At 46.1% G+C, this 13,923-nt stretch overlaps 1 protein-coding gene across 1 annotated transcript in view; it reads right to left on the bottom strand.

The window, feature by feature from the left end:
• The window catches only part of LOC109776024 (uncharacterized), a 160,742-nt gene that overhangs the window by 126,834 nt on the left and 19,985 nt on the right, over positions 1-13,923 (bottom strand). The window lies entirely within an intron of this gene.

Here is a 13,923-nt window from a genome sequence, read left to right as displayed (position 1 = left end):
CACGTTGTGTTGATGTAGTGAACAATCGTGCTGTATCAAAAAATATCACCCGCCAAAGTAATTGTTCACACAAAAATTAATATGTGCTATGAAAACAAACCGGACGGATATCACCTGATGTTTTTTGTTCGGACAACGGATGATCCGTTCATCGCAACAGAGACGGTTTAGGCAGGTCGGCGACTCAATATGGTGCCGGCGATCCAAGCAGAAACCCTCCGGGTTATTCTCCCGGTCCTTAAACACCCGGCACGCGCGGTGCAGATGCATACATCGCCTCCGACGCCGGCGCACGAGGCCAGTTCATAACGTGGCCATGAGTTAATCGACCTGTGTATACAATAGCATACCTTGAAAAAAATCTTTTGATGATATTTAATTATACCAAGTAAGAGTTTTAGAAAAATAGCACCTGATTGTTTTTGTAGGATGAACACAGATGCTGGTGCTGGATACTGGATAATGCTGCTTTGGCTTTTATCAAAAGATTTGATCTGAAAAATCGTGCCATGTTGAGAGGAGTAGTAATACTGGTCCTCTTGTCTTCAAATGCGTAGGATGATTGAGGTCTCCACGTGAGGAATTCTTGGAGCATCCCACTGTGCACCACAATCAACAATGCCTTTGGGAAAATTAACTGTGGGAACGTGGGATCATGGCTGGCCTGCTGCCAGTCCTGTTTGTCTTGATCTGCATACATAAATTTGGGTGCCCAAATCTTCGGTCTTTGAACCTGACTTCCTTTGTTTTCTCTGCTTCATCTTGTACTTTCTTGACTAAAATATACAGCTCATTACACTCATCCTCCCCGTCGAGGAACCAACTTCCTCATCAAATAACACTTGCTCCGTTTCAACATTGTTTGCAATTTTTCCACAGCCACAGCGGGTCTCAGCAACGGCGGGTCACAGCAGTAGCAGGCCGACCGAGGGGCGCCGGCGGTTCAGGCACGGCGAGCAACGCGTCCCTAATGGCGGGAACGGGCGGTTTGGAAGAGGCAAGGCCGCAACTTGAGGCGGACGCGGGGCTCACCGGCGTGGTGTAGCGGGGACTTAACAGCGCGTGGCCGAGCAGCGGCAGTGAACTGATACGGGGGCGGAGTGACGAGGTAGCGGCGGTTCAGCGCGGGGTGGACCCAAAGCGCGACGGAAACGCGCCGGGAGTACGCGGTGGCGAGGCAGAGCGAGAGTCAGGCGACCCGCCGGCCAGCGGCGACTCGGAGCGAGCTGGTGCGGCGTAACGGCGGCAGGAGGCCCGTTCCGGAGGCGCAGCGGGGGCACGGGCGGTGGAGTAGTCCTCGTCCGTCTCTGCTTCCGGGTCGTGGTGGTTCTGGTCAATCCCACATCTGGGTCTCTCTCCCGCTCGTAACTCCCACTCTGTTATTTTTGTCAGCCCCAATCCGGACCGTCTTTGATTCTCTTCAAGTAATGAGTAGCAGCACCAGTAGGTTAGGATACCCTCGTGACTTGCTACAATGCTGGAGTCTTGAGTATAGGCAGTTTGGCCTTGCTTGGATTAATGTTATACTAGAAATATACGGTGACTGGTAGGATTGGCAATCCAATAGAGGAAAATCAGAACCCTTTTCTTGGACAACCCGAGGACGCACGATTTGACAGTTCCGACTTGACAGCAGTCACAGGTTGGAACTTTGGCGTGCCGGCGGAATAAACTGCAGCAGAAAACACCGGTCTCGGCGTCTTTACAATTTGATCGCTCGCACAGATGAACACGAACGATGACCAGTGTAATAATTAACCCGACAGCTGGCTCTGCCCTAGATTTGTCCGACTCCGAATTATTGATCATGTGAGCTTCTGCGGTGTCTTGACGGTTAGCATGCGACCCTTGTCTCCTCACGCGTGTGTTAACTGATCCGATCCGGCATACAGCAGCTATAGAAAAATTTCCGTCGGCCTTGGAGTATAAACATGGCAGATAAATCACCTCGTGTAAAAGACCTCATCTCGGACTCGGTGGATTGAGACGATGCAACGGCGGCGCACTAAGCCCGAATCTCTCAACCTTGAAACTTGCATCTGACAACCTCAAAGTTTAATCATAATTCTGAACATAGACCGATGAACGTGCCGGCTCTGTCCAAGGATGTCTCACGCCGGGTTATCCTGCGGGCTTTCTGTGCTAGCTTTTTCATCTGATATATCGCGAGCTTTACGATCCCTGAGAGAAATCCCTTCAAGAACTCAACACCACCGTGCGCAGGCCCCACGGTGGGCGCCAACTGTCGTGGAATTGTCACGGCAGATGTCCTTAGTGTCAGGACTTAGTCGCGAGGCCAACACATCTATGTGGTAGCTTGAGAGGGGTTGAGCGGAATCGAGAGACGCAACACAAGACAAGGATTTAGACAGCTTCGGGCCCCGGGAAACATCACCCGGTAACAACCCTACATGCTGTTTGAGGCTAGGTCTCATTATGATCACGGGAGAGTCGCTGGCTTGGCCGGCTCTTTGTGTCTAACCCTAGATATTGTTTCTTGTTGCCTGTCCCTCTTTGGGGTGCCCTGCCCCTCCTTATATAAGTTAGAGGGGCGGGTTACATGTGGAGTCCTAGTAGGACTAGGACTAGTCTATCTTTTCTTACAAGTTGAATACAAGTACGAGTCTCGCTTCCTTGGTAGGAGAATATTCTTTATGCCTTTCTTCATAAACCGGCCCACCATAACATGAGCCGGCCTTCTGGGCTTTGGGCCTACTCTTCTGTCTGACCCGCCGTCGGGGCCATCATTAAGTCGCCAGGCTCGTGAGTCGTCACACCAGTGAACCGCCAGACCTATGAGTCGCCAATCCTCCGGCGGGTCACGATGAAGCGCCAGGTCCGGCCGGGTCATACTTCCGGCCGGGTCATACCGCGGGGTATATCCCCGACAGTAAGGGACTTTTGTCATAAGCATTTAGTAGAATACTGCCATGCCTTGATTTGCTATGTTCAGTTCCTGTAGCATGTTGATTTCGTGCTCTGAACATTGCTACCTGATGCTGTTTCATACATGTCCAGTAATTTCACCATGTCTGTGAACCTGTTATCTTTTGCACTTTTGCCATGCTTGTTTGAGCTTGTTATGTTGTGATCTAGCCGTAGCTCAGTGTTCATCTTTTGTCAAGAATCTCCTGTAGATTACTGTCATATGCTTTGTTGCTATGTTGGAGTGCTGTAGCATTGTTACTTGTTGCATTCTAAGTGCTATCTTGCTGTTAATCGTAGATTCGTGTCATTCTTGTTTTGCTTGCCATTTGCAAACCGTGCATCCGTTTCTGGTGATCTTTATATCGATTTCAACCGAAAGCATCTCATCTTTCCAGTGGCATGCTTGGTTTGCCAAGTTACTGCCTTGTTCATCATTTTCCTTCCGGAGCACGCATACGCACCGCATATCATTTATTGCATATCATACATGTCTTCCATCATGTTGCTTGTGCATTTCTCGTGATTGATTGTGGTTCCGTTGCTTGTGTTCTTGTCTTGGGTAGAGCCGGGAGACGAGTTCGTGAACGAGGGACCTGTTAAGTACGCTTACGAGGATCAAGCTTTCGACAACTCTGAGAACCTTGCAGGCAAGATGACCACCCCTCGAAATCACTTCTATCTTTGCTTTGCTAGTTGTTCGTTCTATTGCCATGCTGCACTACCTACCACTTGCTATATCATGCCTCCCATATTGCCATGTCAGCCTCTAACCATCCTTTCCTAGCAAACCGTTGTTTGGCTAAGTTATCGCTTTTGCTCAGCCCTTCTTATAGCGTTGTTAGCTGCAGGTGAAGTTGAAGTTTGTTCCATGTCGGAACATGGTTATGTTGGGATATCACAATATCTCTTATTTATATTAATGCAACTATAAATATTTGGTAAAGGGCGGAAGGCTCGGCCTTATGCCTGGTGTTTTGTTCCACTCTTGCCGCTCTAGTTTCTGTCATACCGGTATTATGTTCCTTGAGTTTGTGTTCCTTATGCGGTTGGGTGATTTATGGGACCCCCTTGACACTTCGCCTTGAATAAAACTCCTGCAGCAAGGCCCAACCTTGGTTTTACCATTTGCGACCTAAGCCTTTTCCCCCGGGTTTTCGCGAGCCCGAGGGTCATCTTTATTTTACCCCCCCCGGGCCAGTGCTCCTTCGAGTGTTGGTCCGAACCGAGCAGCCTGCGGGGCCACCTCGGGGAAACTCGAGGTCTGGTTTTACTCGTAGCTTGACTTATCCGGTGTGCCCTGAGAACGAGATATGTGCAGCTCCTATCGGGATTTGTCGGCGCATCGGGCGGCTTTGCTGGTCTTTCTTTACCATTGTCGAAATGTCTTGTAAACCAGGATTCCAAGACTGATCGGGTCTTTCCGGGAGAAGGTTTATCCTTCGTTGACCGTGAGAGCTTATGATGGGCTAAGTTGGGACACCCCTGCAGGGTATTATCTTTCGAAAGCCGTGCCCGCGGTTATGAGGCAGATGGGAATTTGTTAATGTCCGGTTGTAGAGAACTTGTCACTTGACCCAATTAAAATACATCAACTGTGTGTGTAGCCGTGATGGTCTCTTCTCGGCGGAGTCCGGGAAGTGAACACGGTTTGAGTTATGAATGACGTAAGTAGGAGTTCAGGATCACTTCTTGGTCATTACTAGATAACGACCGTTCCGTTGCTTCTCTTCTCGCTCACTTTTGCGTATGCTAGCCACCATATATGCTTAATGCCTGCTGTAGCTCCAACTCATTACACCATCCTTTCCTATAAGCTTAAATAGTCTTGATCTCACGGGGTGAGATTGCTGAGTCCTCGTGACTCACAGATTCTACCAAAACAGTTGCAGGTGCCGACGATGCCAGTGCAGATGATGGGATCGATCTCAAGTGGGAGTTCGATGAGGAACGTGGTCGTTACTATGTGTCTTTCCTGATGATCAGTAGTGGAGCCCAGTTGGGACGATCGGGGATCTAGCATTTGGGGTTATCTTATTTTCATTTGGATCTTGACCGTAGTCGGTTTATGTGTGTATTTTTGGATGATGTATGAATTATATTCATGTATTGTGTGAAGTGGCGATTGTAAGCCAAATCTTTATCCCATTCTTGTTCATTACATGGGATTGTGTGAAGATGACCCTTCTTGCGACAAAACCACAATGCGGTTATGCCTCTAAGTCGTGCCTCGACACGTGGGAGATATAGCCGCATCGTGGGCGTTACAAGTTGGTAATCAGAGCCATCCCCGACTTAGGAGCCCCCTGCTTGATCGAATCGCTGGCGTTGTTGAGTCTAGAAAAAAAATGTTTTGTGTCTTAGGATTATATATATCGGAGAGTAGGATTCTTTTTACTCCTCAGTCCCTTCGTCGCTCTGGTGAGGTCTCCTGACATAGAAGTTTTGACTCTTCTCTCCTCAAATTTCACTAAAAAAATTTAGGATCACGCGGGTATCTTGGAATCGTTCCGATGGTTTTGTGACGAGAACATTGTTCTTGGTGCCTCCTGACATTTAGGGGTTGTGGCAGTGTCCCGGGGAGTTGAGCTCCGAGGTGTTGTCGTCACAATTTTATCGTTGCAGTTCTGGAATACCTGAGTTTCGCCGACATCGAAATCTCTTTTATGCAGTTGTTGGTGAGATCACCTCGACGCCACCCATTACTGGGGCGGGAGTTCGGGAGTATTGCCATAACTCGTATAACGGATGCTTTTCGAAGGTTGAGGTAAACGATTTCCGAAGGTTTCTTGGTTATGTGTTGACGGATGGATACAGCTGGATCTAGGGATTGCTAGTTTGGGTGATATATTTTGTGTCCCCTGTATCCCCAACACCAGATTGCATAACCAGAAAGTTTCGGGAGTTTATAAGTGGGAATTCAAGTAGCTCTTAGGATATCTTTCCGACAGACGCATGATATGAGATTGGGGTTCGACGTCTAGTGGTCCGCCTGTACACGGTTGGTTTTACAGTGGTCTCGTAGTGTCTTAAAGAGTCCTTGGCTATGCCGACTCGGGGACGCTTCGTATGTCATGTGCACAGCCTTGTACATGATGTAGCTGTACGATCGAGCCCGTGTGGGCCCCACCATGAAAACTTCGGACGAAATCTCTATCATATGTTTGTTCCGGCTTATTCTACAAGCCAATACTTTGTTTTGTCTTGAATTGTGGTATTCGAGGTTCTTCTAAGGCATATGTTGATTCCATATCTTTTTCAAGTGGCTTCTCAACTTATGGAAGTGTGATGATTTACTACGGAATTCATTCATTCATCTTCGTTCGAATGTTTATTGTGAAGACTATATGTTGCAATTTCTATCCGTTGATTCTACTTGTCTATTTGTCTATCAAGATGCTAACGGATGTCACCCTCTTTAGGATGGCTCCACCAACGCGTCAGAATCCGGATCGTAATGAAGGGAGTCAAGCGAACCCTCCGCCACCAACTCCGCCTCCGGAGGCATGGCAAGCTATCATGGCAGCCACCAACGCCAATGCTCAGATGATTCTGCAACTCTTGCAAGAACGCACCCAAGGGCAAGGCAATCAAGGAAATCAAGGTCAAGGCAACAATCAGCCTCACTTCGCTACACTCAGGTGATATCATGGCGGATTATTTCCGGCCTGGCACATCAGGTGATATCCATCTAAAATATATTTTATTGGTACATATTATTTTTTTATCAAAGAGCAGTTTATCTTTGTCTTGGTCTGCAATAGTGTTGATGCAGGACAATTGTTCACTACATCAAAACGATGTGGTTAACTCGCTCATCCGCACCGGCTTACAACGCCACGGCCGGCTCATCTATTTGAGCTGCCTCTGACGCGGCGGTCGTCTTTTCCATCTGTCTATTGCGGCCGGGTCTACATCGACACACCAGGACTGCACCTGTCTGCATGAGCGGATTATTGAATATGAGCAAGTCACTGCTTGGGAAGCCCGGTTTTCTTTCAACAAAATGGAGGCAAATTATCATATACTATCAACCGCCGTCTGCACCGGATGGCTCAATGGACATGCGCACAAGTCGCCGTCACTACAGTTTGGTTGAACTTCAAACAGCCAGTTGGAAGGAACCATTGGCCAAGTTGCTGACACGGCTCATACATGATCATTTATAACACGCTGCAGTCACCTCAACCTTCTGTGGATACACATCGTGCTATCAACACCAATGATATACAAGTTATGCCGGTTTATATCACGGTTAAACATGGAGAATCTCAAGCCAACTCCTTGAGTCATCTTGAGACTCGGGGGCTACAGTGACTTGACTCGGGAACCCCGGGTCGTTGGAGGGAATGATAACTCGGTTCCAGAGGCTGCTACCATATTGATGAAAATTTAAAGGCCGTCAGAAAATTGCCAGTTCAAAATAAAGATTCTGGTTTAAAATCCGGTTCAAGAGATATCTCTCTCCCGCAAAGTTTTGAAGCTTTCAAATCCGGTTCAAACATCCGGCTCAAGGTAAATTTATATCTTATAAAGCTCTGAAGCTCTCAATATCCGGTTTACAAAATTCTGGTTCAAAAAGAGGTTGTCTCTCGCAAAGTTCGAGTTCTAAGGAAAAATTAAAGGGACCAAAGAGAGTCTGTTACAAAGCACAATTCAAATATAGGTACCCTACTTTCATGACCATTGGGAGGTGATCGTATTTGAATTTAGCCTAACCCTTTTGGTGTGACCCTGATCGTATTCGAATCAGAGTCGTTAAATATTCTCATGATCACTAGGGGGCTTCCTGTTCAAACATAGGTCGTATTCGAACCAAAGAGAACATAGCTGTCGATACCCTTTTGATCGGCACACTGCCGAGCTCATTGGGGAGTTTCTTGGTCATATTTGAACCATAGCTCAACCCCCTTTGGGAACCGACGTGGATCGTATTCGAATCAGCGTCGTTAAACAACTCTCAAGGTCATTTGGGGGCTTCCTGTTCAAACATAGGTCGTATTCGAACCAAAGAGAACATAGCTGTCGGTACCCTCTTGATCGGCAACGCCAAAGCCACTGGGGGCTATATGATCGTATTCGCATCTTAGCTTAACCCCTTTGGGACAGTTTTCTGATCGTATTCGAATCAGAAGCCTCAAGATTTTTTGAAGTTTCTTTTTGCAAATAACTTTTGGGATTTTATTTGAAGCTCTTTTGAACACATCTAAAGTGTATATGAGTGGTTTCTATTTAAACCCGGCTTGATTTTTTATGATAAGTCGCCGGCTTATGACAATCATCATCTATGTGGAAGCATTGGCTTCTAAGGATTGGGTTATCATACTTACTGCACAGGTGTCATAAGCCGGCAGTACAATTCAATATCACAGGTATGATATTGTTTATACATGATTATGTTTAAACTGGCCCTGGCTATGGACTTTAAGCCGCCGGTATGTTTTGAATTGCACCATTGGAATCATGCGCGTATCAAAGATTGGGTTATCACCCTTATTATGCAGGTCATATAAACTGACAATGCAAATTCAATATCACAAGTATGATATTATAGTTATGTTTCAAAGTTATGATTCATAACAGGCTTATCTGTGACTCCTTTTTTGCACATCAGTGGTCATATGTAAGGTATTATGACCCGCCCTGCGGAAAACCGCCAAGGTTTCTTGTGATCTACTTGTGTGCAGGATAAGACTACATTTGGGTAGTTACCCGCCCTGGTTTTTGACGTTAAGTCGCCAGGGCATATGTTGTTTAAACTCTGCAAGATTTACAGAGCTATGACTTACATAAATGATTAAATTCAAGCCCATCATCAAAGATGGAAATTGGTGTCTCAAAAGGTTTATCAATTCTTGATTTTCTCAAAGGCTATAAAGCCGCCGGGTTGTACAAATTCCGGCTTACAATGGAGGCGTATTAAATCGCCATCGGCCAAGAGCCGCCGGGTATTTAAACTCCGGAGTTAATTATCAATAGATGAGGTATTCAAAGTCGTTGTGGCGCAATGGCTATTATTTTATCAATGTATATGATTTATTCTACAATGGAAGGAATAGTCCCGAGTCGCTGCAGGCTTACGACCCGGCACTTGGGGGCTACATTATTCAAGTTGAGATTACATCAAATATGCAAGTCCCATGTCACTACCAGCATGCACCATGGCACTTGGGGGCTAATGCAAAGTCGTTTTTTGCTCACTTCATTGAAGACTCGAATCATCACATCGTAATGAGCCGGCCCTTGGGGGCTACACTTTACTGCTCAAATTTACATCATCATATTTACAAAGACCCTGCTCATTATTACATAATGACCCGACACTTGGGGGCTAATGTATATTGCTCTCTGCTGAAGACAATTCTAGGATGACCCGGCTACACTACTATGACTATAGCCGACTCATGGGGGCTACACAACTGGATTTTATTTAAAGCCATGGTGATAAGTCCCGGCTTATTCATGCTGATTAAACCGGCCCTTGGGGGCTACATGTAATATGGATATAAGGGAGAAATATTTTCAAATTCTTTGTTTTGAGCAAACCAGATTGACCCGGCGTGTCGTGGAATTGTCACGGCAGATGTCCTTAGCGTGAGGACTTAGTCGTGAGGCCAGCGCATCTATGTAGTAGCTTGAGAGGGGTTAGTTGGGATGAGAGACGCAGGGCGGATCATCACACAAGACAAGGGTTTAGACAGCTTTGGGCCCCGGGAAACATCATCCGGTAACAACCCTACGTGCTGTTTGGGGCTAGGTCTCATTATGATCACGGGAGAGTCGCCGGTCCGGCTCTCGGTGTTTAGCCCTAAAGACTATTTCTTGTTGCTCGTCCCTCTTGGGGTGCCCTGCCCCTCCTTATATAAGTTAGAGGGGCGGGTTACATGCGGAGTCCTAGTAGGACTAGGACTAGTTTATCTTTTCTTACAAGTTGAATACAAGTCCGGGTCTTGCTCCCTCGTAAAGGAAATATTCGTCATCCCTTTCTCCTTAAGCCGACCCACCATAACATGAGCCGGCCTTCTAGGCCTTGGGCCTACTCTTCTGTTTGACCCGCCGTCGGGGCCATCATTAAGTCGCCAGGCTCATGAGTCGCCAATCCTCCGTTGGGTTACGATGAAGCGCCAAGTCCGGCCGGGTCAGACCGCGGGGTATATCCCCGACATTAGCCCCCAGTTTAATTTGGATTCATCCATGTTAAACTGATCCTGTAAAATAAACACAAGAACAAACTTGGTAGGTTGTGCTCCGGGTTAAATATTTTCCTGAACCGGCACCTAATCATCTTTAAGTCCTTGTCATTTTCCTCCTGGATGCATACTCAAGATCTTATAGCAAATCTCTTTTAACAGATATGTCCAAACCTCGCCAATGCAAAAAATCCAGGCACTTCTTCTAAAAAATCCAGGTCAATAGGCCAGCTTCATAACCAATTTGCTGACATTGGCTCTTGTAGAGAAATATTATAAGAAATAATCCATTTGAGTCGGCCTTCAATGCTCTGACTTGACAAAAATATTGGTCTTGAAATATTCAACTGATATTCAGCCGGCTTAAAGATGTAGATCTTGCCGATTTATGACTGCCAAAATTGTCGGGTTATAAACAAATGATGCTGGGTCATGTAGCTGATGCCGGGTCATAAACTTTGTAGATTTCTCCGATAATAATAATACCAGATTTGCTCAAAACTGAGAACTTGAAGTTATTCCTCTCTTATATGCATATCACCTGTAGCCCCCAAGTATCGGATTGTCATGCTTGCAGCAACCTGGGACTTGTAATTGCCTTATGCTCATAAAAATTTCAACCAGTGTAGCCCCCAAGGGCCGGGTCATTATGCAATAATTAGCAGGGACTTTGTAAATATGATCATGTAAACTGGAGCAACAACGTGTAGCCCCCAAGGGCCGGCTCAATAAGATATTACTGAGCTGGGACTTTGTATATAATTCATTGATAATAACATCATATGATGTAATCTCCACCATGGGGCTTGAACCCACGTCCATAAGGTTAAGAGCTTTGTACTCTACCAACTGAGTAGTGGATCTTTCAATGTAATGGACTGAGGCTTGTGTACCTTGAATTTTTGACAGGAGCAATTGGTAGCCCCCAAGGGCCGGCTCATTTAGAATGTGATGAGTCGGGTCTTCAATAAGTTGAGCAAAAAATGACTTTGCATTAGCCCCCAAGTGCCATGGTGCATGCTGGCAGTGACATGGGACTTGCATATTTGATGTGATCTCAATTTAAATAATGTAGCCCCCAAGTGCCGGGTCGTAAGCAGCGACTTGGGACTATTCTTTCCATTGTAGAATAAATCATATCCATCGATAAAATAATAGCCAGTGCGCCAAAGCGACTTTGAATACCTCATCTGTTGATAAGTAAATCCGGAGTTTGAATACCCGACGGCTCTTGGCCGATGGCAATTTAATTCGCCTCCATTGTAAGCCGGAACTTTACAACCCGGCGGCTTAGAGCCTTTGAGAAAATCAAGAATTGATAACCCTTTTGAGACACCAATTTCAATCTTCGATGATGGTCTTGAACTTAATCATTTATGTAAGTCATAGCTCTGTAAATCCTGCACAGAGATTAAACAACATATGCCCTGGCGACTTAACGTCAAAAGCCAGGATGGTAACCACCCAAATGTAGTCTTATCCTACACACAAGTAGATCACAAAATCCCTTGACGGTTTACCGCAGGGCGGGTCATAATATCTCACATATAACCATTGTGATATTGAATTTGTACTGCCGGTTTACATGACCTGTGCAGTAAGAGTGATAACCCAATCCTTAGAAGCCAATGCTTCTACATAGATGATGATTGTCATAAGCCGGCGACTTATCATCAAAAATCAAGCCGGGTTTAAATAGAAACCACTCATATACACTTTAGATGTGTTCAAAGGAGCTTTCAAATAAAATCCCAAAAAAATATTTGCAAAAAGAGACTTCAAAAATTTTGAGGCTTCTGATTCGAATACGATCAGAAAACCGTCCCAAAGGGGTTAAGCTAAGATTCGAATACGATCATATAGCCCCCAGTGGCTTTGGCGTTGCCGATCAAGGGGGTACCGACAGCTATGTTCTCTTTGGTTCGAATACGACCTATGTTTGAACAGGAAGCCCCCAAATGACCTTGAGAGTTGTTTATCGACGCTGATTCGAATACGATCCACGTCGGTTCTCAAAGGGGGTTGAGCTATGGTTCAAATATGACCAAGAAACTCCCCAATGAGCTTGGCAGTGTGCCGATCAAAAGGGTATCGACAGCTATGTTCTCTTTGGTTCGAATACGACCTATGTTTGAACAGGAAGCCCCCTAGTGATCATGAGAATATTTAACGACTCTGATTCGAATATGATCAGAGTCACACAAAAAGGGTTAAGCTAAATTCGAATATGATCAGCTCCCAATGGTCATTAAAGCAGGGTACCTATATTTGAGTTGTGCTTTGAAACAAACTCTCTTTGGTCCCTTTAATTTTTCCTGAAAACTCGAACTTTTTGCGAGAGATAAATTCTTTTGAACCGGAAAAAACCGGATATTGAGAGTTTCAAAGCTTTATGATAAACAAATTTACCTTGAACCGGATTTTGAACCGGATTTGAGAGTTTCAAAACTTTGTGGCGGATAAATTTCCCTTGAACCGGATTTTAAACCAGATATTTTAAGAGCTTCAGTGCTTTGTGGGAGATGTCAAGTCTCTTGAGCCGGATCTAAACCGGAATCCTTCTTTTTAAGCCGGAAATTTTCTAACGGCCTTTAAACTTTTCACCCATATGGCGGTACCTCCGGGACCGGGTTATTTTTCCCTCCAATGACCCGGAATTCTTGAATGCATTGAAACTGACCAATGTTGCCGAGTCATATCATTGTAGCCCCCGAGTCTCAAGACGACTCGAGGAGTTGGCTTTGAGATTCTCCATATTGACCATAGCATAAGGTGTATATCTTTGGTGTTGATAGTGCGATGTGAATCCACAGAAGGTTGAAGTGACTGCGGCAGGTTATAAAGGATCCCATATGAGCCGTGTCAGGAACTCGGCCAATGGTCCCTTCCAACTAGATGTTTTGAAGTTAACCAAACCGTAGGGGCGGCGACTTGTGCGCCTGCCCATTGAGCCGTCTAGTGCAGACGGCGGCTGATAACACATGATAAGTTTCCTCCAAGTTGTTGGAAGAAAACCGGGCTTCCCAAGCAGTGACTTGCTCATATTCAATAACAACTCATGCAGACAGATACGGCCCGGCGGGTTGATGTAGACCAGGCCGCAAGAGACGGACGGTAAAGACAACCGTAGCATCACAGGCGGCATAGACAGATGAGCCGGCCGTGGCGTTGTAAGCCAGTGCGGATGAGCGAGTTAACCACATCGTTTTGATATAGTGAACAATTGTCCTGCATCAACAATATTGTAGACCAAGACAAAGATAAACTGCTGGGTGAACCGGCCGCGGCGTGGTAAACCGGTGCAGACGGGTGAGTCGGCCGCGACGTTTGTAAGCCGGTGCCGACGGGAGATTCGGTCGCGGCATTGTAAACCTGCACGGATGAAAGAGTCGGCCGTGGTGTTGAAAACGGCACGGACGCGGGAAAGTCGGCCGCGACGTTGTAAGCCGGTGCGGACGAGTAAGTCGGCCACGGCGTTGTAAGCTGGCGCGGATGGGCGAGTCAGCGGGCGTGTTGATGTAAACCGGACCGTGTACTGCGACACGCCTGTCCGTGAGGCCGCGCAGCACAGCCGAACATGCATCCGTGGTATAACACCACTCCTTTTTTTTAATAGTCGTCCTGCGTAAAGATATTACAGGCCAGAGTAATTGTTTACATAAAAATTAATATGTGTTATTAAAACAGACTCGACGGATATCACCTGATTTCTTCAGACGAAGACAGATGACCCGTACGCATATCCAAAATCATGTACGACAGCACCAGCAGTATGGACGTGCTATTTTTGATTCTCCGTGAAATACTT

The sequence above is a fragment of the Aegilops tauschii genome, chromosome 7 (genome assembly GCF_002575655.3).
Source record: "Aegilops tauschii subsp. strangulata cultivar AL8/78 chromosome 7, Aet v6.0, whole genome shotgun sequence".
Classification (NCBI taxonomy): Eukaryota; Viridiplantae; Streptophyta; class Magnoliopsida; order Poales; family Poaceae; genus Aegilops; species Aegilops tauschii.
The sequence above is the reverse complement of the archived record's forward strand: the minus strand, read 5'-3'. Positions and strand labels throughout refer to the sequence as shown.